The sequence below is a fragment of the Cupressus sempervirens genome, chromosome 9 (genome assembly GCF_028749045.1).
Source record: "Cupressus sempervirens isolate cs-2001-9-10 chromosome 9, ASM2874904v1, whole genome shotgun sequence".
Taxonomy (NCBI): Eukaryota; Viridiplantae; Streptophyta; class Pinopsida; order Cupressales; family Cupressaceae; genus Cupressus; species Cupressus sempervirens.
Genome location: NC_143126.1, coordinates 787,283,634 through 787,309,294, shown reverse-complemented (window position 1 = coordinate 787,309,294; position 25,661 = coordinate 787,283,634). Strand labels below are relative to the sequence as shown.

The following is a 25,661-nucleotide window of genomic DNA, read 5'->3' as shown; positions in this document are numbered from 1 at the left end:
AAATAAAGCATAATACAAAATATTAATTCAAATAAGAAGTCATTAGTCATAACTATGAGTAAGAGAGCGATTATGAATAACAACAATTAGACAAACAAACTGGGATTTTTTATGAAGAGGCATTATTAAGAAGAATCATATCTCTTGGAATGTAACTTTTTCCCATTGTATACAATACATAAGGAAGCTCAAAATTATGGCAAAGGGGGGCATCGAACAGGGAGATATCAGGGAAACAAGCAGACAACAAAGATAGCCGAAATGAATTGGAGGCTATAGAAAATACAGATGTGGAAGAGAATTCAGAATACATCAGCAGTAAAACCCGACAGACATTATCGCATCCAAAAGGAATGATAGATTCCTCCATGATAGTGGTGTACACCAAGGGAAAATAGAAGAGAGACAGCATAAAAGCTGGGCCTTTATCAAACAACAGATAAGACATAAGAAAATGACCAAACACATACAATAAATAATCTAATTCCAACTTGTGAATAGTGGACTAATCTGAAAAGATGCATTCAGATTTTTAGTGGCCCACATCAGCAAAAGAGCCCAAACAGTCAATGCTAATATAACACATATTCAGTAATTTCCCAGTTAACTCATTATGTAACTCTAAACGCCTTCTTCCAGCACTCGTAGCCTTGTTTCAGTGTATGAATATTGGAGGAGGAAAGCGGATGTCTGACCGGGAGATTCAAACTCGAAATCAGCAATACATCTCAGCATGCAAACTTAGGCAAAGACTCAGCGCCATACCATTTGAACTCCATCTTCAGATCGACAAGGAGGAATGACTCAATCAATTGAGTAGGCCCATTCTGAAAACAATGAATAGAAAAGTCATCACCACCCAACGTTGCAGAAAGGAATTATTATTTCATAATAGAAATGACAGAACTTTCAGCTGCGGTGGACGTAATTTGGAAAGAGACTTAACGAATGGAAATTAATATTAGAAGAGATTATCACTGAAATGGTCGACATAAACTGCAGATTAGAGTTGGAATCCTCTTTCAAACTCAGGTTTTCATGGATAGCATATATGAAAGATACGAATGGACTCATTAGATAGAGAATCCCAGATATGACACTATCCAGTCAGAAAATATACTATGCTTTACACCATTCTAACATAGTCGCCATTGGAGACCGAAACACTGGATTGATTCAGAACTAGAAAAGAAATTCTGTATCAAATAATTAAATAGTCTCTACTCCATAATAAATTCAATTCTGTCACCGATCCTGTGATATTGAAAATAAATTTTATATAGTTTCATCCACATCTGAAGCACTCCCAATATAAGGAACATTACTGTCCTTCTATCAGAGTGATACTATATTCAGAATATATATATATATATATATATATATATATATATATATATATATATATATATATATATATATATATATATATATATATATAACTCTTATAGTATCATTCTAAACACCATTGTCTATCCATTCCAGTGAATTATAAAAATCTTGATAAAAGTCAAAACAGATGTTTGGATCAGGTTGAAGATCAACTTGATAGTCATCACTTCCAAGGAGAACCATGCTATGAAGAACTGATATCTCTTGGCATAACCAATTTAATATATACTTATCATTCATATTAGAGAAAGAAATTGATTTTCAAGCCATATACGAAGAAGTCTACTGCAATTTGAACCATGAAAATATAGACAAAACCATAAGAAACCTCTTAATGGGACACTATAGGAGTATTAGACATTTTCTATATATTAGTTGTAATATATAGTTTCATAGGGACATTACATATTTTTATTTCCAGGTGTTCTGTTGTAACCGTATAATCTTTTTCGAGCTCTAATCCTTTTAGTTACTTTTCCATCTTCACCAGTATGATGCCTGTGATGCCTGGGAACTATTGGCACTCAGTCCTTTGCATGAATATTGCTTTTGTTATAGAACTGGCATTGTTTTTACCAAGTTGCTATAAAACTTTTATTCCTTTATCCTTGCTGATCTTAAGCATATTACTTATTGTACTGAAATGACATTTTTAGTAACATTCATTTGATATTTTTCATTATCAATATTGAGAGGTGCTGGATTATAAGGTCTGTATGGCCTTTGATTTACATTCTGTTTATTTCTAGCATTAAATCCTTGATAATTTTGTCTATTTTGAAATTGTTCTTGATTTTGTTGATGATATCCTCTATTTTGCTGCTGATATCCTTGATTTACAGCAATAATTTGAGCTTGAAATGGCTGTCTAGGTTGGAACTGTTGCTTCATGAGGTTAACCAACTCATTTCCGAAAGTTTGCATCAAACTTTCAATCTTTTGTTAGTTGTTTTTTTATCTCCTGTAGCTCCTGTGAAGGTCCTACAACTGTCATTTGCTAGAAACAAGTGGTAATGGATTGAAAGGTGGAATTTGTAGAGGCATATCAGGCATGATCGACTCTTCATATAGTACAAAAAGGCATGATCGACACTTGGTCTTATAGCAACAGGTATCCTATTCCATTTTTTGAAAACGTGAGTTGAAATCAGTCATTTGCTCTTGCGGAGCCCTCTTGATTGTTGTTAACTGCTCGACAAGTGACAAATGATCAAATTTGTCTTCAAAAAACTTGGTGAAAGCATCACCCAATTCATCGCATGTGCTGATTGAAGCTACTGGCAAACTCCTAAACCACTCTAGTGCTTTTCCTTTGTATGAAGCTGCCAATAATCTAACTACTACATTTTCTTGTGTAATATGATGAACATTATAGAGAGATGTTATGTCTTTGATATGTCATCTATGAATAAGATACTTGGGTGGAAAAATTTGTGGCCCGTACAATAATGACCTAAAATGGAAGATAGGAAAGGTTCATCTTGTTGTCATACATTTTGTCACCACAAAATGTTGGTAACAGCACGAGACATTTTCAAGATAGTTTCACGTATCTCTAATGTTGAATTTGATATTCAATTGCCTAATGTTGATCAATCAATCAATTTCAATTTTTATATCAAATCATTTTTCTAAAGGCTTTTGTCGAGTCTTTTTCATTTTTCTTTTTGTCGAGCCTATGCTTGATTTTTGAGGCCTTCATTGTCTTTTTCTTTGCTTCTGAGTGTGTGTTTGTTAGTTTTTAGTCCTTTGGTCTTGCTCATTTCATGATTTTTGGTTTTCCCAAATTTGATATTCAATTGCCTAATGTTGATCGATCAATCAATTTCAATTTTTATATCAAATCATTTTACTAAAGTCTTTCGTCAAGTCTTTTTCGTTTTATTTTTTGTCGAGCCTATGTTTGATTTTTGAGGCCTTCATTATCTTTTTCTTTGCTTTTGAGTGTGCTCATTTCATAGCTTTGAGTTTCCCCTTAGATTTGGTCTAACTTAGAGCTTAATCGGAGTTGTCAGTCAAAAGATATGGCCATTTTAGTGTCCAAAAAGTGGACCTTTTTGATGCAACAACATGAATTAAAAATATCATGTGTGAGACCTCGCCCCAACCCATCCTAGCATCGATGATACATTATTATTTTGATACTCATGACTCGATATGTCAGAACATTATTTGATGCACTGAATATTATTATGCTATTTATGATGGGTGATGCTTTACTTTTAGATATTTGATTTCGTTATTTAATGCTTTATGAACATGTACGATGATAAAGTGAATGAATACAGAACTAACACTTCGATTTTTCCAATTTTAATGAATAGAATGAGATAAACAATTGATTTGTAGAAAAATGGATGTTTTAATTTACATGAATTTTTTGATATGTATTCTTACATATATATACATGTGTTTCTTGAACTACTGATGTGTGCAATGAGTGTGTAGGAAATTTAGCCGGGAAACCCCATGGAAAGATGGAACTAAACCCCTTGTTAATTTGTGCTATCTTTGCATTGTCTTTCTTTGAAGGTTGTTAATTGGTCTTAAAATTCTCCTAGCTTTTGTTTGGGTTCTATTAAGTCTTTAAGGCCTAAAAACATTAAATTTAAGTACCCTAGGGGTAAAGGTATGAGTTGGGAGTACTTTCCACACCCTTAGCCTCCTTGGTTGACTTTTAGGGTCATTCAAAAACCCTACTTTTGGTTGATTGTGAAAATTGATTTGTCTCCTCCATGAGTTGGTGACTCAAACTCCACCTTGGGGTTACCTAAAGTCTAGTTGAGTTAGGGCCATATTTAGAGGCATTTTGGAGAAGTTTTGGTTTTGTTACCCAATCTCTAGTTTTTAAAGAGAGAAGTTTGAAGATGGAAGGAAAGCAAGGATAAGCTCTTCTCAACTTGTCATTTTACCATAACTTTTTTTGTGAAGGTAGAGTTCTTCACTCTCTTGATCATGTTCTTCATATTGTTCATACTTGATTTATGCATAAGGCATTGCGTTGTTTTTTATATTGCTTGCATGTATGTTGAGGTTGTTTTGGGAGGGGTCTTGACTTGTTCTTGGATGTCATTTTTATGCTTTGCTTTGAAATTTTGAGGGGATTTCATGGGGATTGTTTTCGCATCACTCACCCTTGGATAGGGAAGAAGTGGCCATGTATGGGGGAAGGGCCTTAGTTGGACCTCAATAGTGTAGAGTCTCCTCTCATGGCGAGAGGAGGGAAAGAGGGTAGGGTGTATGGGCCCCTACTTGTCATCACATACCTTGTATGAAAATTTGAATTCTTGAAGAAGGGAATGAATGAAAACCCTTGTTATATTGGCCTCGAAAGGGCATTTGTAGAAGAATGAAAGTTCTTGAATTTTAGCCCCGAAAGGGCTATGTTATGGTATGGTGATTGACGTCTCCTATTGAGAAAATCCACCTCCCTCCCTATTTTGGTTCAATGTTGAACCTATTGTGCAAAATCGGGTTGGGAATGCATGCTTGCATTGTTCATCATAAATGTTGTTTTACCTCCGGGTCAGCTCTTATCTTTCCCATGGTTCCCTTGATGCATTGAAGACATTGGAAAAGATCTCTTGTGAAAGACATAGAAGAGAATTCAATTGAATTGTAACATTATGTAAAAATGTATTTTAAATTTTGATGTATTTGGCAAAGACGTTGAATTTTCTTACTGGTTCTTTCCCGATGGAGCCTTGAAGTAGGTTAATTAATAGAGAGAAAAGATTGAGAAAACCTCCTTGCATTGTATCTTATGTTATTTCAATTCATGTATAGGTGTGTAAAAATAAATAAATATTTGTGTGTTTTTGCCCTTGTATTTTGGGCATAACATCAGGCAACGTCTATATAGCCACGAAAATGCACTTTCTTACGAAGGAAAGGACTTAGAATTTTTTTTGAAAAGTTAGAAAAAACAATGTAAAGGGAGTGCATTTTCGTGGTTGTTTAGCCACGGCCCATAACATCATGCTATATTTTTAATTTGACATTCACTTTTTGAAAAATATAACTTAAATTCATTTTATGTTATATTTTTAAGTCGAGTTACTTTTTGATTTTTCACTTAAGTGACTATATTAACTATATGGTTCAATTTAATTTTTTGCATTTAAATCAAATGGTCTAGTAAATATTACTTTTTAAATGATATTTAGATGTTATATTGTTAATATGATATGTAAATATAATTTGTCTCACTTAAGTAGTATTTTAATGAATTTAAATTGACATGTGCTTATTAAATCACTTAAAGTCATCAAAAGTGGACATTTTATGTGTCATTACATGTAAAATTCATCAAAAGTGGACCTTTTTTATGTCATTACATATAAAGTTCAACTTGGAAACATAAATCCATCAAAAGTGGACATTTACATGTCACTGCATATAAAGTTCAACACGATGGATCTTTTTTATGTCATTACATCAAAAGTCTATCAAAAGTGGACCTTTTTGATGTCACTGCATCAAAAGTTAAGTTTCTATGTCTTTGCATCCAAAATGTGAGATGTAACTTAAAATGTGCAATTGCATCCAAAAGGTTCGATTTTGATTGCTTGTACATTTTAAAATATGCTACTGACCCAAAAAGGTCCGATTTGCATTGCTTTCACATTTTAAAATATGCTATTGACTCTAAAAGGTCTGATTTTAAACTAAAACATGTTTTAATATGTGTATTGGCCTCCAAAAAATCTGATTTTGAAGAAATGCAAGTCTTTGCCCTCCAAGAACTCGATTTTGATCATAAATGGAGATTTTCTTGATGGATTTGCATAGTACTTTCTCTATTGAAGGCGTTTTTGATTGGCAATGATTTTCCTTGCATCAAAAATGGATTCGACATGCCCAAAAACGTTATTGGGAGCTCAAATCTAGGGAACATTTTTGAAGAAATCAGCAGATAAATCCATTTTTGATCAATGTTTTTGCTCTAATACAAATCGATTTGGCTTTATTTGGGGATTGCATTGCATGTTGATGCATATTTTGGTGTTTAAACACCAAATTGATTTGGTCTTGCATCTTGGTGAAAAACGTTTTTCACCAAAAACGTCCCAAGCATATGCATTTTAAAAAAGTTGGATCTTGGAGCAATTTTAGGGCACGTTATGACATCTTTTAACAACTATTCCTTGTTTTCTGCCCTTTCCTATTCGATTTTGTACAAGGTTGAAAGATTCAAACATTTTTGGAGAATTTTTCAACATTAGAGCATCTTTCTCCTTCATTTTTGGCACTTAATCTTCATCTAAGTGGACTTCTTCTTTCTTGCAATTTAATTTGTTGTTATCTTGCTGATTTTATGCACATTATTGCTTGATGATTGCCACTGTTGAAATCAATGCCATGGAAAGTGCATTTTTTCTTTAAAAATGAAGAAATTGTTCATTTTCTTGTTTTTGCTTTTCCCCCAATTTCCAAATTCATTTGTGTGTTGAAGTGCATTGCATCTTGACATGTTTGAGTCCTTTGCCAAAGACACATTTTTCTTTTGAAGTTTTTGTGTCTTGTGTGCTTGTTTTCGGGTTTTCTTCACTTTGGAGAAATTACAAATTCTTTCACAAGAACTTGTTCTTGTTTCACTTCATGCGAAATCATCATCACGTTCCACTTCCATCTTCCATGTCACAACACTTCACATCCCATCCAACAAATGCGATTACATGTTTTCCATCTCACTCACCATCTGCACATGCATGTAATCCCATTTTCTGCTTTCATTTTCCCTCAAACTTCATTCCATTTTCGCCTCTCCATATGCATTCATGCCTCTATGAGCAAATACATATTTTTCCATTTTTCGCATCTTTCCATGCTTTGCACCTCATATTTCATTCGCACTTACACGTAAAAGCTCATCCATCATCTGCCTTCGCATTCCATCTCATCCTTCATCCGTGCAATGACATCTTCAAAGCCCAAGTCACATTTTAAAAGTCAAAAGTTCTCATTTGTACGCATTCTCATGCACCAAGCACTTTACTTCAAAAAAAGAAGAAAACAGAATTAAAGGTGCTAATGGAAAGTTATTCTGAGTTTACATCCAGACATCATCAAGAGGGTTTTCAAAGTATCAGAGAATCCAAACTGTGCCAATCTACAAAGGAGAATTCACGATAACTTGAGCAAGAAAAGCTTGATCACATCAAGTTTTCAAATGACAACGGACAATTCAGCAAAGAGAGTCAAGCTATCAAAAGGCGTAACGCCGAATTATTAAGGTGAATGCAGTGGCACAAAATACAGGAACTCCCAATCTTGTTATTATCTGGGATAGCATCGCCAAGTACAAGGCCTTTCAGGACAATCCCTAAGATTGTTTCAATTCTTTTCAGTCTTTCTTCTTCTTCTTCTTTCATGTTTGTAATTGAAGAGGATGTATTACATGAAGATGTGTAATTACATGTAATGCGAGTTACATTTGTATGTAAAAGATGTAGTGCGAGTTGCATGTGCAGTTGCATGTAACCCTATATTTTCTCTTTGAGTTAGACTAGGTCAAAGTTAGTTGAGTTGCTCCCACTTTTTACTCCACCTTTTTCTCAACTCCTGTGCCTGTATAAAGGAGTGCCCCCTCATTGTAAAACTCATCTTTTGTTATATGCAAGAAAGCTTTGCCACATTTGTTGAAGCATAACTTTGATTGTGAAGTACAAAGTTGGGAGAAAAGTGAATAAAAGAAGCAATTGGATTCAAAACTTTGACTAAAAGCAATTGTGATAGAGCAAATTAGAAGCTTTGACTGTAATTTGTGCCTATTGTCTTGATTCATGTTATTATTGTGTGTTCAATGATAGAGCATAGTGATTTAAGAACCAATCGGAGCCAGAGCTATGACTAGGAGCAATTGTGGAAGTGTATAGCTAGAAGCTTTGTTTGTAGCTTATACTTCTTTCTTAATTTACAAAATAGTTAAGTATTCTTACTCTTAGGAGTCTTTGTGCCCTAATTGTAAATCTTTTCATATAGAAATACAACCGGACTTAGAGCCAAACTGGTATAGTTTTAGCTAACCTTTGAGTTAGTGAAAGTTTATCGGTATCACTGTTTCTAGCTCTTGATAGAAGTGTAGTTAGAGATTCACCCTACCCATTACTTGCTCCATAAGTAAGTGGATTCTTTCTTGAAAGATAAGAAGAAAGGGTATTGGTAACACCCATTTTATAAAATCTCTCGATTTTTTGCTTACCTTGAGTTGATCCAAGGAACAGTGAGAAGGGGGAGCCTTCCCTTTAAGGTAGGAGAGACTCTGTCTCACACGCTGTGGCTAGTCATCGTATTTTGCGACTGGATTTTTACCCAAAATTGTTGGTTGCAAAATATCCACCCGACACATCTATCATCCTTTTATGGATCTAGATTAATCTCTGCACAGATGCAGGTACAAAAAGCAGATACATATTTCTAGCTACCCAATGTTGGAGGATGAGGCAATCAAATTTTCCACCCTTCACTTGGAAGGGATCGTTCATGAATAGTGGCATCATGGGATGGTCAACCTCGGCCACAATTAAATAACCTCATCTGTCAAATTCATGGAGATTCTTATAAAGAACTTGACGGGAAGGATTTGGGACTCAATTTTAAGGAGTTTGTAGAATTGAAGCAATCTAGATTAGTCGACAATTATGTTAAAGAATTCCAAAAGTTGTCCATGCTGATAACAAATATCTCGGAGAGAAAATTAATTGTGTTGTTCATGGATGGGTTGATGAAACCTCTAAAATATTAGGTGAAGGGATTCGACCTAGTACAGTCACTGAAGCAATTAAGAAGGCAAGTGACATTTCGACATCCTCCTCTTCCTCCAGGAATTACTCACACCCCAAGCGACCCCTTGCTCCAAAGGAGAAAGACAAAAAAACCATCCAAAGAAGCCATTAGTGAATGAGGCTACCAGATAGGAGCTCAAGAGGAGGAAACTCTGTTTTACTTGTAGGGAGTTTTGGGAACTAGGGCCCCAATGCTTAGGCAAAGGGAAAATCCATTACATCGAGGTGATCTTTGATGGTGGGAGCATGAGGAAATTGAGCTTGAAGGAGATGGTCAACAAGCTTCAAAGGGTAGCATAAACCACACAAATAGGATTCCATACTAGTAGAGAGAGTAGACACCATCCTGACACTTGCCAATACTCCGAGGTGCAACATATTGTGGGTACGGGTTACACTCTAGGGGTAGTGGGTTATGGTCATGCTCAACAGTGGGGCCATACTCAATTTCATCTACTCATCACTAGTAAACACAAGGGGTTTGTAGACGAAGGGGCACAAAGGGTTCAAAGTCAAGGTGATGGGAGGAAATCTTTTGTCCTGTACTCATTTGGTTCCATAAGTGAGCATCACCATGGGAAACTACACAATGATAGATGACTTCTTTGTAGTAGATCTAGATGACAAAGATGTCATATTGGGCTACCAATGGATGGATACTCTTGATGAGTACACAAAGATTCAAGAGGATGGAATTCTTTAAAGTGGATGGGAAAAATGTAGTGCTTAGGGCGATGTCAAATGATGAATTGAAGGAAATCTTAGCACAATGAATAGAACAATCTTCAAACATGATGATGTATTCTAGGCGACAAACCGCTTGGTCTAAACAAAAGCTATACATGGGAAAAATAGTCACAAGGATGAGAAAATTCAAGCGTTGTTGGATAAGCATAGTGTGGTTTTTGAAGCTATTCCTCTTGGCATACCTCTCCACCATGGCTTTGAGAAAACCATTAAGTTGGAGTAAGAAGCCAAGCTTATCATCATGACTCCCTACTGCCATCTCAAGAAGTTTAAGGATGATATAAAGAAGATGATCCAAGAACTCCTTGACAAAGGATGGATTAGGCCCATCTCTAGCTCCTTTGCATCGTCGGTGGTACTAGTAAAGAAGGATGGATCCCTCAGGATGTTCGTTGAAAAAAAGACTACAAAAAAAAATACCCTATCCCCAAGATCAACAAGTTGTTGGGTGAATTGCATGATGCAGGCTATTTCTCCAAAATAGATCTTTTCTCCAACTACCATCAAATCTACACGAGGAAGCAAAAGGTAGAGAATGCAAGCTTTCACTACCATTATTGACACTACGAGTTCTTGGTCATCCCGTTTGAGTTGACAAATGCTCCAATAACTTTCTTGTCTTGCATGAACCACATCTTCAACAAGCAACTACACAAGTTTTTGTTGGTGCTCTTCGATGACATACTCATCTATAGAAAAATTTGGGAGAAACATCCGAGACATTTGGGTTTAGTGTTGAGGATCATAGAGTCACAACCATTGTTTTCCAAAAGGTCCAAGTGTGAGTTTGGAATGAAAAAGATATTGTACTTGGGACACATATCAGTGCTCGAGGGGTTCAGGTGCACCAAGGAGAAGATTGCATAAAAATAATTACAGTGATTGTCTCTATAACTTGAGGTGTCATTGTTACAAAAGAAGATATTCAGAAAATTAAATACATCAATTCAAATCTCATTATTTATTAACCAAGCTAAGAGTGGTGACTTTCTTGCAGGGTGTTGTGCTAACTTCATTTATTGCAGTGTAACAAGACTCGGACTCGGCTCGGACTCGGCAAGGGTAACTTGACTCATGACCCGGCTTTGACTCATGACCTGGCTTGGCGGTGACTCGGCAGTGACTCGACAAAGTGAAAAAACCTCGAAATTTTGAGATTTTTTAGGATTTAAAGAACATTCCATGCACCCATTATTGAATAAAGCATAAAGACACAATATCATTAAATAGAAGATAATTTGATCATAATGCACATGCCACATACTTAAAGTTAAAAACTTAAAACTTAAAAGTCAAACATCGATTACATAAGTACAATACTACAAAGTTACAAACTTACAAAGGTAAATTGCTAAAAGTAAATACTATATTACTAGTAATTAAAGTCAAACTAAGATAAATCCATGCAAACCATCAAAATGTATATATATTATCATTTATGCATTATGAAATCCAACACATCAAGATTAAATAGTCATCATCAAATTCAAATGTTCCGAATGCTGATCATATATTAAGTTAACTGTTAAACTGTTAAATAAAAAGTTAAAACAAGACTATAAGTCTACAGCTATGGCTCCTAGTCGGAGTCCTCATCATCATCCTCATCCTCATCCTCAGGCTCATCCTCATCATCATCGTCATCGTCATCCTCATCCCCAACCTCAGCCTCAACCTCAGGGTCAAGCTTAGTATAATCTATAAAATGCCTCTTAGTAAGGCGTCTAAGGTAGGTCCTGGATGTCTCAGTAGCCATAGCATCAGCTCGTGAGGTGCCTCTAGGATCAACTGTACTCTCTGCCTCTAGCTCTGCCAATGTCTGTGAGGTGCCACTAGGAACAACTAGAGCTCTCTGGTCCTCTGCTGCCATAGCCACAGCCTCAACCTGACCCTCTCTATCTACCTGGTCAAGCCACTGTAGGTCCTCATCATCAAAGACAGGATCAGTAGCCTCAGCGATCCAATCAGACTCTGGATCAACCTCCTCTAGAGTAATCGGAGAGGTGTCACTATCCAAAATCTTCTTGATCCTAATGCGTAAGTTGTAGTGCACAAAGACTAGACTATTCATTTTCTGCACAGACAACCTGTTACGCCTCTTCGAGTGGATGTGCTCGAACATGCTCCAGTTGCGCTCACATCCAAAAGCACTACTTGGCTGGCTCAAAATGCGGATGGCGATTTGTTGAAGGTTTTTGGTTGAAGGCCCAAACATTTGCCACCATCTATTTGAATTTTGAAAAAAGGAAAACAAAAAAATATTAGTCTCATTTCAAAATTTGAACTTTAAGTTTAAAGCTAGAAATTTAGGAACTAGATTGTATAAGGCTTAAGCTACAATCTTTACTTGGCTGCAATTTTGTACGACCTTCTTTGCAAATTTGACTTGAAAAAATGGGCCCTAATGCATTATTATAGACATCCATCTCAAGCAATATATCTGTGGGATTAGGGGACATCTTCAATATCATTGTGTACAGGCCACTAAGAACCTCCTCATCTGCCTTGAAATCATCACAGAAATGGTATGCCGGATTGAGGTAATAGGCTGCTGCGTGGATGGGCTTATGAAGCTGATTTTGCCATCTCCTATAAATAGGGCCATAGTTTTCCTCAACTCCTACATATTTGGCCTTAATAGTCTCTTTGACCCTATCCATGCCCTCATAAATGTAGCCCATAGAGGGCTTCTCGCCATTAGCAACTCGTAGGAGGGCTACAAGGGGCTCGGTGATCTACAAAACAATTTAGTGAATGATGAAACTTTGCAAAGTTGCACAATGAAAATAAAACAAAAATATGTATGAGACATTAATTTATAAAATTTTAAGACTTAATCTTTTAAAATTTAAAATTTAATTTTAAAATTTAAATTTTAAATTACCTCCACAATCTTTGAACATGGCTCCCAAAATCATCATCATAAATGCATTTTGTTGCATCTATCCCTACAGGGCTGCTCGCAAAGGAGGAGGAACTCCATTCTGGACCAACAAACATGCACCGCAACTCTAACCTTGAACTCAGCAAGAATTTTAGTGTGATAAAGTTAGAGGCAAATCTTGTGATACCAGGACGAGCCAACTCCTTTCCCTTTGTGTATTTCCTTATAGTGCTGAGGACCAAGGCATGATTATAGATGAACTTACAAAGATTTTTGGCCTTAGTAACACATGATTTCACCCATACAAGCTTGCCAATATCCTCTAACATGAGGTCGATGCAATGGGCTGCACATGGAGTCCAAAATATTTTTGGGTGTCTCTCCATCAATAGTTTTCTTGCAACAATTTTAAATTAGTTAGTAAACAATGAAAATTTTTGATGTATTAAAAAACTTTTAATTTTCAAAATTTAATGAAAAACTAAAACAAATTTGTTAGAAGTAGAACTTAGAAAGTTAGAAGTTAAAATTTTACCTGTAGCAACATAATTAGCTCCATTATCTGTCACCACTTGGACAACATTGTCTTCCACCACTTCTCTTATGACCTCCTCAATAGTCTCACATAAGAATTTTGCATTTTTCACACATGAGGAAGCCTCTATGGACTTCAAAAACATGGTGGATCCTGAAAGTGAAAATTAAACAAAATAATTATCATTCAAGAATCAATACTCAATAAAACAAAATTTTCGTTATTCAATAATAGTATACATTAAATTTTAGACTTCAAGAAGTAGAGCATGATGAATTACCTCCACTAGAAACAAGAAAATTTAAGAGGGTTCTGGACCTCCTATCTGTCCATCCATCTATCATGATGGTACACCCCTTTTGGCTCCAAATCTTTTTGTGGTCCTCCAACTCAACTTTCATCTCCTCAACCATATCTAACAAGAGGGGGCCACTCAACTCATCTTCAGTGGGGGCTTTGAACCCCGCACCACAGATGGAAACTGCATCAATCATCCCCTGCCAATAAGGAGTTCTATTACATTTATAAAAACATTTTAATTAGCATATTTCAAATTTTCAACATCAAGTTAAAAGTATAAAATTGAATATAAATTTTAAAACTTAAAACGTAAAACAATCAAATATAAATGAAGTTGAAAACTTGAAGTACCTGGCTGCTATAAATGGAATGTCATAGAAAAACCAAAACTTGCAAATTGCTCTTACTCCAACTTCATGTATCTCCCTATTCCAACCCATGCTCTCAAGTGAGGGTTGTGCACTAGAAGTGGTACGCAAAAGTTGTCCAACTTACTAGATTTTCTGACTCTAGGACGAAGAAGAGCAACACTACTAGAAGGGGCAGCAGCAGTAGCATCACTAGAAGTGCAAGGAATAGATGTAGAAGAAGCACAAGCAACAGAAGCACTAGGACGATAGGGGGGACGGGAAGAACCTTCTCCAACACAGCCTACTGACTCAGAAACATTTGCAGATGAGCGTGGAAGGAAACTAGAACCAATCTAAGCTAACTCTTTTAATTGTTTTTTTTTTAATTCTTTTTCTTGTTCATATTTTTCCAAGGCTACATAACAAAAACATTGAGCCTCAACACTTGCAGCTCCACAAGGCTCAATATCATGACCACGTAAGCCAACAATATGGTATTTTAATATATTTATCCCCCCACTATTAATGGTTTTGCAAAATAGGCATTTTGTTTGAGTTCTCTTTCTACCTGAAAATTCTATGGTGAACTTTCAACACTCATCTTTTTTGTTGCCTTTAGAGAGCTTGGGTTTTCTACCTCTAGAAGCCATTAAAGGTTGCTGCAATAAGACATTTTAGACCAAATATTACCATTTCAGCATTGCATTCTATGAAGATCTAAAGTAAAAAAAAAACTCATAAACAAACGAAAAAAATTCATGCAAAAAACCCATAAGCATAGACAAAAAAATCATCAAAATCTAAACAATCAAGTCTTACCTCTTTCAAATGCTTTGGGAAGTGTTGAGAATCTAAATGCAAGCTCCAATGTCACAAATGCAAGCTTTTCTCTTCCTCCTTTCAGCTGGTTGCAAAACAAGAAAAATCTATTTCTCTTCTACCTCTCTCTCTCTTTCTTCTTTTCACTATAGATTGTTATGGGAGCCCTTTTAGGGTTATATGAGTGAGAAATGTAAAAAACTTGTAAAAATTTATATTTTAATGGCCCTGTTTCAAGCCTGTCGAGGCTGAGTCAAGCAAGCCGAGTAACGCGAGCCACTCCTCGTGACTCACCGCTCGCGGGTCACGAGTCATTGTGACTCGGCGAGGTCAGCACGGCTCGCTGACTCGCGTGTCTCACGTGACTTGCCGCGAGTCACGTTACCCTAATTTATTGAATCATCTTCTTCAGTTGTATGACCTTGCTTGGAAATATTAAGATGGTACGTCTGGCAACTACTCAACCAAATATTAGTGTCAACCTTCCCCTATCCAATTTCACCTTCCACATACAACACTTGCACTATTTAATACTTTGATAGTTTCACCATTCACACGCACCACAAATGCAATTTTTTTACTTCTTTGCAAATCCAAAATAAAATTTTTCCTAGAAATTTGAGGTTATTAACTGCAAAAAAATTTATTGTCTCTTTATTTAAGCACAACTTTGAATCCCCTCAAAAATTGACTAAAAAAAATCTTTCATCTCGAAAGCCAAATACTCATAGGGATTTCAACCTAACGATTGAAGTTGAATTCATAGTCAAAACTTTGCAATGAGAAAATTAACACTCTTCGCCTAAGTCCTTTTTGGGCCTTCCAAAATCACTTAAAATCAATTTTGCTAGTGCTTAATTTTTTTTTGATTTTCTTTTGCTCCTAAACTATAAAACAACACTAAAAGAGGTCATTCATTCTTTAATCTTCTCATTTTATTTGTAGCTGGGCTCTTTTCTCATTTGGTCTCCATTTTCGCATTTCGAAGGCAAGGTGATCATTTTTTAAGAGGATTGTTTGTAGGGTGATAGATAGCTTCCCCAAAGGAGTTCTAAGCATCTAAGGTTTGCATTTGATCCATTCTTGAGTCCTTTTACTAATTTTTTTGATATCTTGATAAAAATAATAAAGTTTTGAAAGAAGTTTTATAAGTTTTTTCCTCATTTTTTCAAAGAAATGAAGAAATAAGTCTAGCTATCTATTTTAATATTTTTGTATCATATTTTGGCACTTCTATGCTTGACTTTCGTAGTTATTTCTAATCTAAATTTATTTATTTTCTTATTAGATTGTCTTTTGCAAGAATGACCACTACTGGTAGTCAAAGTTCAATGGTAGGACAATGTGAAGGAAGTGATAACTTCAAAATTAATGTAGGATCTTCATTTTGTAGACATACCACAAGATTATCACAAGCTTGAGGAGGTAGGTCATACATTTGAAAATGTAATGTATGTCATAGTAAACCATTCAATAGCTCATATTTCTAGGTCAAACTTCATTTATGGGCCCTATAGGTAAAGGAATGGGAATGTGCAAAGAAAGAAAAGATGGAAAGGGGATGACTAATGCACAATTAGTAGGATTATAAGAGAACAAGAAGTTGCTGATAATTTGATTGAACGATAAAAAAAAACTTTTATCAACCTCCATCCGGAAGAACAAAATGAAATTTCCCACCAATCCAATTATATCCTTCGAACATCCATTCTTGTAAGTACTTGTAATAGGAGAGGAAGAGGAAGCAACAGAAGTTATTGACCACAAAAGAGGTCCACTGGAATCCGCGTTTAAAATGGATGCAAGAGAGCTTGCTAATAAAGCCTTTGCATGTTGCCTATATGTCAATGCCCTTTCAACTTGGTGAGATCACCATATTAAAAGGAAATGGTGGCAACCATCAATAAAGCATCGACTGATCACACTAGTCTTGGGTATGAGAAGGTGTGAACTATTCTATTGCAAAGAGAGAAGACTTTTGTAGAGAAATCTCTTCAACCAATTAAAACTTCTCGAAAAATTTCTAGTTTATCTATTGTGTCTTTTGGATGGAAATATACAAGAAACCAACCATTGATTAATGTGATTGCAGTGTCCCCCAAAGGAAAATGATTTTGAGACCAGTTGAATGTGCAGGAGAGGTGAAGGATTTACAATTCATTTCTAGAATTTTCATTGAGGCCATAGAGATGGTGGGTAGTGAGAATGTGGTCTGAGTGGTTACAACTAATGCCAAGAAATGTAGGGGTGCAAGTGCTTTGGTTGAGAGTCGGTATGACTATAATATTTGGACATGTACCATACACTCCCTTATATTGGTCATACAAAAAATTGACACCCAAATAGACTAGATTAAGAAAATATACAAAGAGGGAGAGGTGATAAAAATATTCGAGATGAACCACCACATCACAATTGGAACAAACGAATTTTCTTAACTAAAGGATTAGGGTTAAAATCTAATTTTAAAATAAATATGCAAGTAATACTTCAACTATACAACCGAAATAATACATCTTTATTTCCATTTCATGGGATAATAACTGATTTAACATTCAACAGAATAATTGTCAACTAAAATAACTATTTCTTATCATCTTAACTGAACCAAATTAAAACATTACTATTCATATTAAGACATTCATTATTCATAAATCAAAGTAATGCATAGCTAAGGATAGAGGAAGAAACATACAAGGTAATTGGAGAATCTTGAACTAGTTGTGCAAGCCTTGGCTATCGGATAAGAGGAGAAGCATTGACTTAGGCTTAACCTCCCAACTGCGGACCATATCCATCCCCACACAATCTTTTGAAAAGAAAGGCCCTCCCGACCCCGAGGCTAGGCTTCGGGCACTACTAGTCCAGCAATCCGAACAATACCGGTGTTTAGAATGTCCGCATGATTATCGACGGACATGTTTGAATAACTGGCGCGACCGACATCATGTGATCTTTAGAAGGCAAGCATGCCTTTAACAACCTTGGCTAAGGTTTTGGATGGGTTTCTATTACCCGATCACCACCACTCGACTTGACAACAAGATAAAACAAGTGGGCATGCATGAGCTATTTAATATTTCATTTAAAATGTGTAAAATTTAATGAATCTTTTCTGATTCTGGTTTCTTGTTCTTGCAGATTTTCTCTCACCTCTTCACCCTCTATCTTGGCCATCTAGCTAGGTGAATCCTAGGTGCTAAATCTCAGAGTGATTCTACTCCTTTAGTGAAGTTCAGCTAGTGAAAAGAATAATATATTTTTCTTTGCTGTCATAAAGCAATTCCTATGACCCGAGAACTACTTCTTATGAGCTTACAAGGAAATAGATTGAACATGGAAATCCGACTGAAGACAAGAGGCATCTTGACAAAAAAAATACATTTGATTCAGTCTAAATCAAGAACAGACAGGTTCATTGAATATACTAATCAATATTCAGCCAGCAATGAGGCATCGAATTATATCTGTAATTTTAATGCATACAATAACAATGAAAATGGAGAAACTGACCACGTGACCTGATCAAATTAAGTATGGAGCTCATCTTGATTTCCATACAAACATCTCTCTGAAATACATCTCTCTATGTAGAGCTCAACAAAGTAAGACAATGACTTGGACTGTCCTCAAGCATAACGTAGTAAATAGAATCTGATGCGGAAGGAAAGAAGCAGAGGTAATAATGCAGAACTTATGGTTTTTCTACTCTCCTGACTTGTATATAAAGGAAGACATTCAAAAATAATACAAGCTTCTAGGAAGCTGTGATTCTTGAGCAGTTATAAAAAGGAGAAGAATCGTCTTCTTGCGTCACCGATAAAAATGCCAAGTGTACATTCTCACGTCTTATAAGGAAATAAATAAATACAAAAGAGAACTCGAAGGTTACTTATTCAAAATGATAATTTATAAAGTTATATAAATATATATATATATATATGTATATATATATTATTATGATGATGGCATCATATTTAATATTTATCCAAGGTTGTACCCACTAAGTTATGCATATCTAAATATGTGTATCCCCTGGAAGATTATTTATCTCCACATCTTCTCCAAGTGTACACATATTTAGATATACATATTTTAATAGATATAAGCTTGTATAAATTAATACTATGGTGTCACCTTATTTTTATATCTATGTGCACGCACATATATATGTATTATATTGAAGTGATGATAATGTCAATAGTAAACCATTAAAGGTATATACTATGATTAAGTTAAAATGTTAAAATGTTTTAAAGATTATCCAATAGCTCATGCATGTCCAATGATTGTATCCTATTATACAAGTCGTTAGGTCTTTACTAAGATAGTTAGAGGTCATACCTTTCGATTAGATAAATGAACTAAGGTAGTACCCCATTCTGTAGATCTCGTTAAGCAATGCTTCTCCCCTTCGTCTACTCCTGCAATCACTGGTGCAACATTTTCCACAATAATAACAAGTTCCCATGATAAATCCATAATAACAATTATCATAGATAATAATAAAGAGATTAGTTAATAATCATAGTTCTGAAACCAAGCAACTGCTAACTATTATCATCATCATATAACAAGTAATGGTTAACAACCATCACCATTAAATAGTTATACATAATAATTGATAACAACCAATTTCAAAAGAAACAACGGTTACATTTAACTACCCTTTTAACATGAACAAGAAATAAAATCTATTCAAATCAACGACTATAATAATTTTAATTAGGTCTAAATTTTGGGATGTAACAACAAACCATATCCAGAGCATTCTCCATAATATTTTAAGATAAGATAATAAGATAATATTTTAGATAATATACGTTGTGCAAAGTTGTAGAAGAGAGTCCATAGACTCTGAAGCAGACTCTCATTGTCATATCGCTCGAAAAGTTTCATCAAAAAGCCTTAGATTACTAGAACAATAGAAACAACAAATTGGGTGTTGTCGGTTACTGGTTTATGAGAAGTCTTGCATATGATTGACGGTGCTTGCTCCTTCCTTTCGCTACGCGTTGGATATTGCTAATACAAAAAATCGTGCCCTGTGTGTGTTACACTTTTCTCCTTCCTTCTGCCATGTGTGATATAGTTTTCTCCTTCCATCTGCCGCAGGTTACTAGCGGTTGTAACTTTGCAAGGTCTTCTACTTATTGTGACTGCATTCTTTGTTTGTGGGCTTTGCCTCTTCATACAGCCATGGGTTTGTGGGTTATTTCATGTGCCCATGGGTCTCTGGATTGTTGTTGCTTCTTTGTGGGTTTTAACGAGAGCTTGTTTGTTATTTTGGTTGTCGTTTTCTAGTGCTCTCTGCAGGTTCTTGGCAATGTTTGACATTGGGGACTCATGCTCTTCACAAGGTCAACAACCTTTGACCTATCAAGGGCTTTGTGATAGGATTTCCAAGGTGGAGATAGATAACCAACAACTAAAAGAGAAAATTATCTCTTTGACTAATACTATCTTAGAACTCAAGACTACCACAAGCTCCAATTCGTCTCTAATCCAATGTTTTTCTAATACTTTCACCTTTGAGATTGCAAGTTTACAAACTCATACCCATTCCATTATTGAGCAACTTGAGGGGCTAGATACCATCAAAGAGCGACAATTTGTTATTGCAGCAAAGCATTCTTCTCTAATATCTGAAACTGAACAAAAAGTTAAATTGTGGGCCTCCCTCTGCAACAACACAGCTACTATGCCTCTAGCTAGATTCGATAAGATGGTTCAAGGGTAGATTGATGATGAGTGGGTGAGGCGGGTTTGTGAGCTCAATCTATGTGTCTGTGGACTCCCTCCTACATTTGATCCTCTCTCAGCTAGACGCTCTTTCCTTAGTGATCAGCTTGGTCTCTCTAATGTCACATTGGATAAATGTTAGGTTGCCCATGGTGATGTCCTATTTATCCGGTTTTTCACACTTATAGATAGGCTCCGCGCTCTCAGAGCTAAGAGGAAGTTATTCTCTCTTTCTTCTAAGATTTTCCTAGATGAATATCTCATGAAGGCTCAGGTTGCAGAGCTGAAACATGCTCATGATATTGTGGCCGAGGTTAGACGAGCCAATAAATGGGTAGTTATTAGAAATTTCAAAGCAATTATTCGGGATTCCCCCCAATCGATGGGAAGCGAACCAGGCCCTCAAGATGAAATGATGGTCTCACCAGTAGTTAGACAAGAGGGAGACCCCCACTTGCTCCATTCTTGTTACCTGCTGGAATGGTAACGACTCTTTATGGTCATTACCCGATCTTTTGCACGATGTTGTGGGGTCTATAGATATACTTGTCATTATCGAGACTCACGAGAGTCCTGTGTAGCCTCTTTCAGTGTTTACAGCTTATCAGTGGTTATCTATTTGTAGAGAGGAAGTTTCTGCTTCCAGTGGGGTCCATGGGTCTGGTGGAGTGGCCTGTTTGATTAGAGATGATATTTTCAGCCATACTTCTATTGTCCACTCTGATACGTTTGCCAGATTTTTATGGGTCTGCATTGATTGTAAGAGTTACCATCAGAGATATTTCTTCATTGTTGTTTGTTATTTTCCGTAAGCTTCCTCCCATTATGCTATCCATGGTTATGAGGACAAAGACCATTTTGTTAATCTTAGCGAGAGTGTCTCTTAGTTTGTTGTTTTAGGAGACATCATGATTCTCGGTGATTTCAATGTAAGGACTAGAGAACTCTAGACTCCGCTTTATAACCGAAGCTCTAATTCCATCTGCTCCATTGAGATTGATTCAGCTACTTTGGGGCTTCAACGTATTTCTGATGATGCTCTTGGACCGATTTCCTGTTATGGTCGCCATCTTTTGCAGCTTTGTGAGTCTTCTGGACTTGTGATCTTGAACGGTCTTTCCTACTTCCTTGGTTCTGAGCTCTTCACTTTTTGGCCTCATTGTGGAGGTGCTAGCATTGTTGATTATGTCCTCACCTCTTCCTCTTTCATCCCCTTCATCCACAGCTTCGCCATCTTATGCTTTCCTCTTGCGGACCATGCTCTCCTTAGTATCCGTACTCGCATTTCTCCTCTTGTTTCGCCTCCCCTCCTATCACCTCATCTCTCTCCTACTGTTGTCCGTTCCCACATTCACTTCCATTTCCTCGACGATGAAAGAGACCTCTTTTCCTTCCATCTTTCGAGACTCCTCAATCCTGCATGTTTTACTGGCTCTTGTGTGACCTCCTCCATGTTTGACTTGCTTGCAACGGCCATTTGGAAGTCTGTCATCGTTTCCATACCTCACCATCCTTCGCTTCCCCTTTGTAGAAAACGTCATAATGCATGCCCTATGAACCAATGGTTCGATGTAGACTGCAAAGCTTTTCATTGCTCAGTGCATTCTGCTTTCAAGGTTCAGTTCCCCGATTTTGCTTGCCTTCGGTTGTCTTACTTTTGTTTCCTTCGCTATAAGAAACGATCCTTTACCACTTCCCAATGCAAATCCCTTTGCTCCACGTTGATCCGCAACCCCCCGCTTTTCTAGCACACCCGTTTTCCCCATTGTTCCCCTTTGTCCTCCATTCTTGACTTTTGCTCCCTTACCTCTCACACCATGGCTCTTTATGACATCCCTGGCAGCCTTCTATCCACTCCATCCCACCTCCTTTTTGCCACTTGCTCACCCCCTCTTTCATTTACGAGGCCATTAGATCCATGAGATGCCATAGAGCAGCGGATGAAGAGGGGTTCTAGGCTGAACTCTTTAAGTTTGGTGCCTCGGTTCAAGGCCCCTAAATCTCTATACTATTCAAAGAGTGGTTTGCATTGGATTCCCGACTTCTTGGTCCAGGCATCTAATTTACCCTATTCACAAGACCGGTCCTGTATTGGATCCTGAGAATTACAGAACCATTATGATTGGGTACACGTTTGCCAAACTTTATGCCATAGCTCTCAATGCTATGTTATTTAGTGAGCTTGACAGGAAAGGATGTAGAGCTAGAGGTCAGGCTGATTTTTGGGCTGACTATCAGACCATGGATCACATTTTCACTTTATGGGCTATTATTGAGGATGCTAGATACAGATCGGTGAAAGTTTACTACTACATTGTTGATTTTCGCAAGGCTTTTGACTCTGTTCCTAGGGTGGCTCTTTTTGAGAGGCTCCAGGCGATTGGGATTTCTGAGAAGTTACTACTATTATGGGATTATACAAGAATGTGATAGGTTGATTCAGGACCTCGAAGTGATTCTTAGTTCTGATTCATAACACCATTGGGGTCAAATAGGGCTATCATCTCTCCCCTACTTTGTTCGGTTTATATATTGATGAGCTTGAGGACTTCCTTTTGAAGTCATTGCTCCCATGTGACGATTGTTACTTACACTAGGTTTTGATCTCTATTCTTCTTTTTGCGGATGATGTGGTTCTTCTTGCTTCTTCTCAAGAGAGTTTACAGAGGCTTCGTGATGGTTTGGCTTCCTTTTGTGATCAACGATAGCTTGTGGATAACCTAGGTAAGACTTGAGTTATGATCTTTAATTGCTTAAAGACTTCTCATCTTCACTTATTTTTTTAGGGACAAGAGATTGAGATCACTTCCTCTTATATGTCTCTAGGGGTGAAGTTTTTAGGACCATGCTTCAATATGAGACCGACGATTCAGTCGAGAGTTAATAAGAGTATGGGTTCTGTTGCTATGCTTGAGAAACAGTGTTTCAGACACCACTTTCAAGATACCTCATCCAAGTTATCCCTCTTGGACCCCCTTGTTTGGTTGACAGTTCTTTATGGCTCTGTGGTTTGGGTTTTGTCTCTCCTTGGTTCTGATTGGGCCTCGATCAAACGTGTTTAGACTCTTCTCTTAAGGTGCATCATTAGATGCCATAAGTCCACTCCTCAAAGTATCATTCTTGTTGAGTTCGGTGCTCATCCCTTCAGTCTTGCAGCCATATTTGATCTGATTTAGTTCCTTCATTGTTTGCGTAGCTTTGCGGACTCGGTTGGTGAACATGATAGATACTCCTACTTGGCATATTGTTCTTTTGTTGCTACTGCAAGTTCTAATACTTGTTTTCGAGCTTGTTACTGGTATGCACAGGCATCTTCTCTACTGAGATTGATTGGGATTGATATTGACTGCCTCTCTCCTTACCAATTCTTGCTAAATGCCCCTGGTCATCTCCTCCCCTCACAATAGGAGTTAAATGAACATGTCAGACTAGATATTTACAGACAATACATTTTCACTACTTGGACTAACCTGCTTGGTGGCTTACATTCAACTTTCAAGGATGGCCTTCTATGTGGAGCACTTTCCGGAGATCTGTGATGGAATTATTGTTCGTCCTAGTTACCTATCTCGACGGTGGTCTCATGCCCTGCATATCTCCCTAGAGCCCTTCAGAGTTGGTTTTCACCATCTTCGAGCTTAGACCGACCATCATATTGATAGTGGAGAGTGGATCTATAAGCTATGTACTTTAGTTAAGGTCGAGACAGAGACTCACTTTACTTTTCGTTGCCCTATCTATTATGAGATCAGAGGGAGATTTTACTATCTGTTCTGGGATTATTTTTCTCTTTCAGATTTCTTCGGTGATTGTGACTAGCGGTGTCTCGCACTCTACCTTTAGGAGGCCACCCTGTTTCGTGAGAGTACTTTACAGTCACTACTTCCTCACCGGCATACATCAACTCGGCTCATTACTATTTTTTTAACACCCTTATCTCCTTTGCAAGGTGTGAAAAGGCCATCCAGTTCTACCAGTTCCTTTGGTCATTCCAAGTCTATTAGACCTCGTACCAGATTCTTATGTCAACAACACTCATTTATGAGCTTGCAGAGACCGATCAAAATTCCTATCCATTCGTAGTCGTATCCTTCTGTGACTGATTTCTTTTTGCCAAAAAAGGACTCCTAGTCTTTGTCTTGGCCATTCTCTGTGCCTCTTTCTGTCTCTCTTCTTCTTCTTTGCTTTTGTTTTACATTTTTCTTGGACACCGTTTGGTGTTCCTGCTGTTGTCAGCTTTCTTGATATAATCTTTCAGTCCCATAGACCTTTTGGTGATCTTTCATTGGACATTAATATTATTATCTTATCTTATCTTATCTCCAAGTTGGAGTTGCTACAGACAAATTGTAATTAGTAAATTTCATTTATTTTTTATTAATTTGAATAATTTTTATGTCTCAATTATCAAATTGTATGTAACTCTTCTTAATATTTATTGACTTATTATTAACTTGCTTAGGTTGTTGAGACCCAATTTGTATCCCATACTATTGTTATGAGACAACTTGTCAAGGTGCAAGCGGCATTGAGCCCAATGTTTATTTCTAGCTGGTGAGGTTGATGAAAGGCTTTGAGTTCAAAGAGAGCCCAAAAGGTCAAGGCTTTGGTCTTTGATGAGAGTTGGTGGGCTTGAGTGCAATTTCTATTGGATTTCATCGAGCCTATCATGACTATGCTCTGCTTTGCTGATACAAATTCACCTTGTTTTGGGGATGTGTACAACATCATGAACACCATGGTAGAGAAGGTAAAACTTTCCATACAAACACATGAGAATGACCTCGCAAAATGTGATGCCTTATGCAATAAGGTGTAAGCAATCATTCATCATCATCGGGAGAAGATGACTACCACATTGGCGAATACAACTCACCCAAACTCCAAAGTCAGGAACCCATGAGAAACAAGCTCTCGAAATATCAGAACCCAAGTAGAGTAGATTACCCAAACTGCCAACATAGTAAATACCATCAACACATCCCACTAGCCTATACGGAATGTATAATCCAACTCTGCAATAATGGTGAACGCTCCCGAATGAAACTATACCAAGTATGGAGAATCCACACACTGTACAACTCCTGCAGTCAACACAACTCTGCAGA

The 25,661-nt window shown here is 36.8% G+C and overlaps 1 protein-coding gene across 4 annotated transcripts in view; it reads right to left on the bottom strand.

Moving 5' to 3' along the window:
• Positions 1–25,661, bottom strand: part of LOC149541077 (S-adenosyl-L-methionine-dependent methyltransferases superfamily protein) — a 363,739-nt gene that overhangs the window by 48,703 nt on the left and 289,375 nt on the right. Inside the window, exon 9 of one of the 4 annotated variants that reach the window (XR_016356470.1) lies at positions 19,156–19,235. The exons of the other annotated variants lie outside the window; for them this stretch is intronic. The gene's annotated coding sequence lies outside the window, so the exon portion shown is untranslated. The remainder of the gene's footprint in view (positions 1–19,155; positions 19,236–25,661) is intronic. 4 annotated transcript variants of the gene reach the window in all.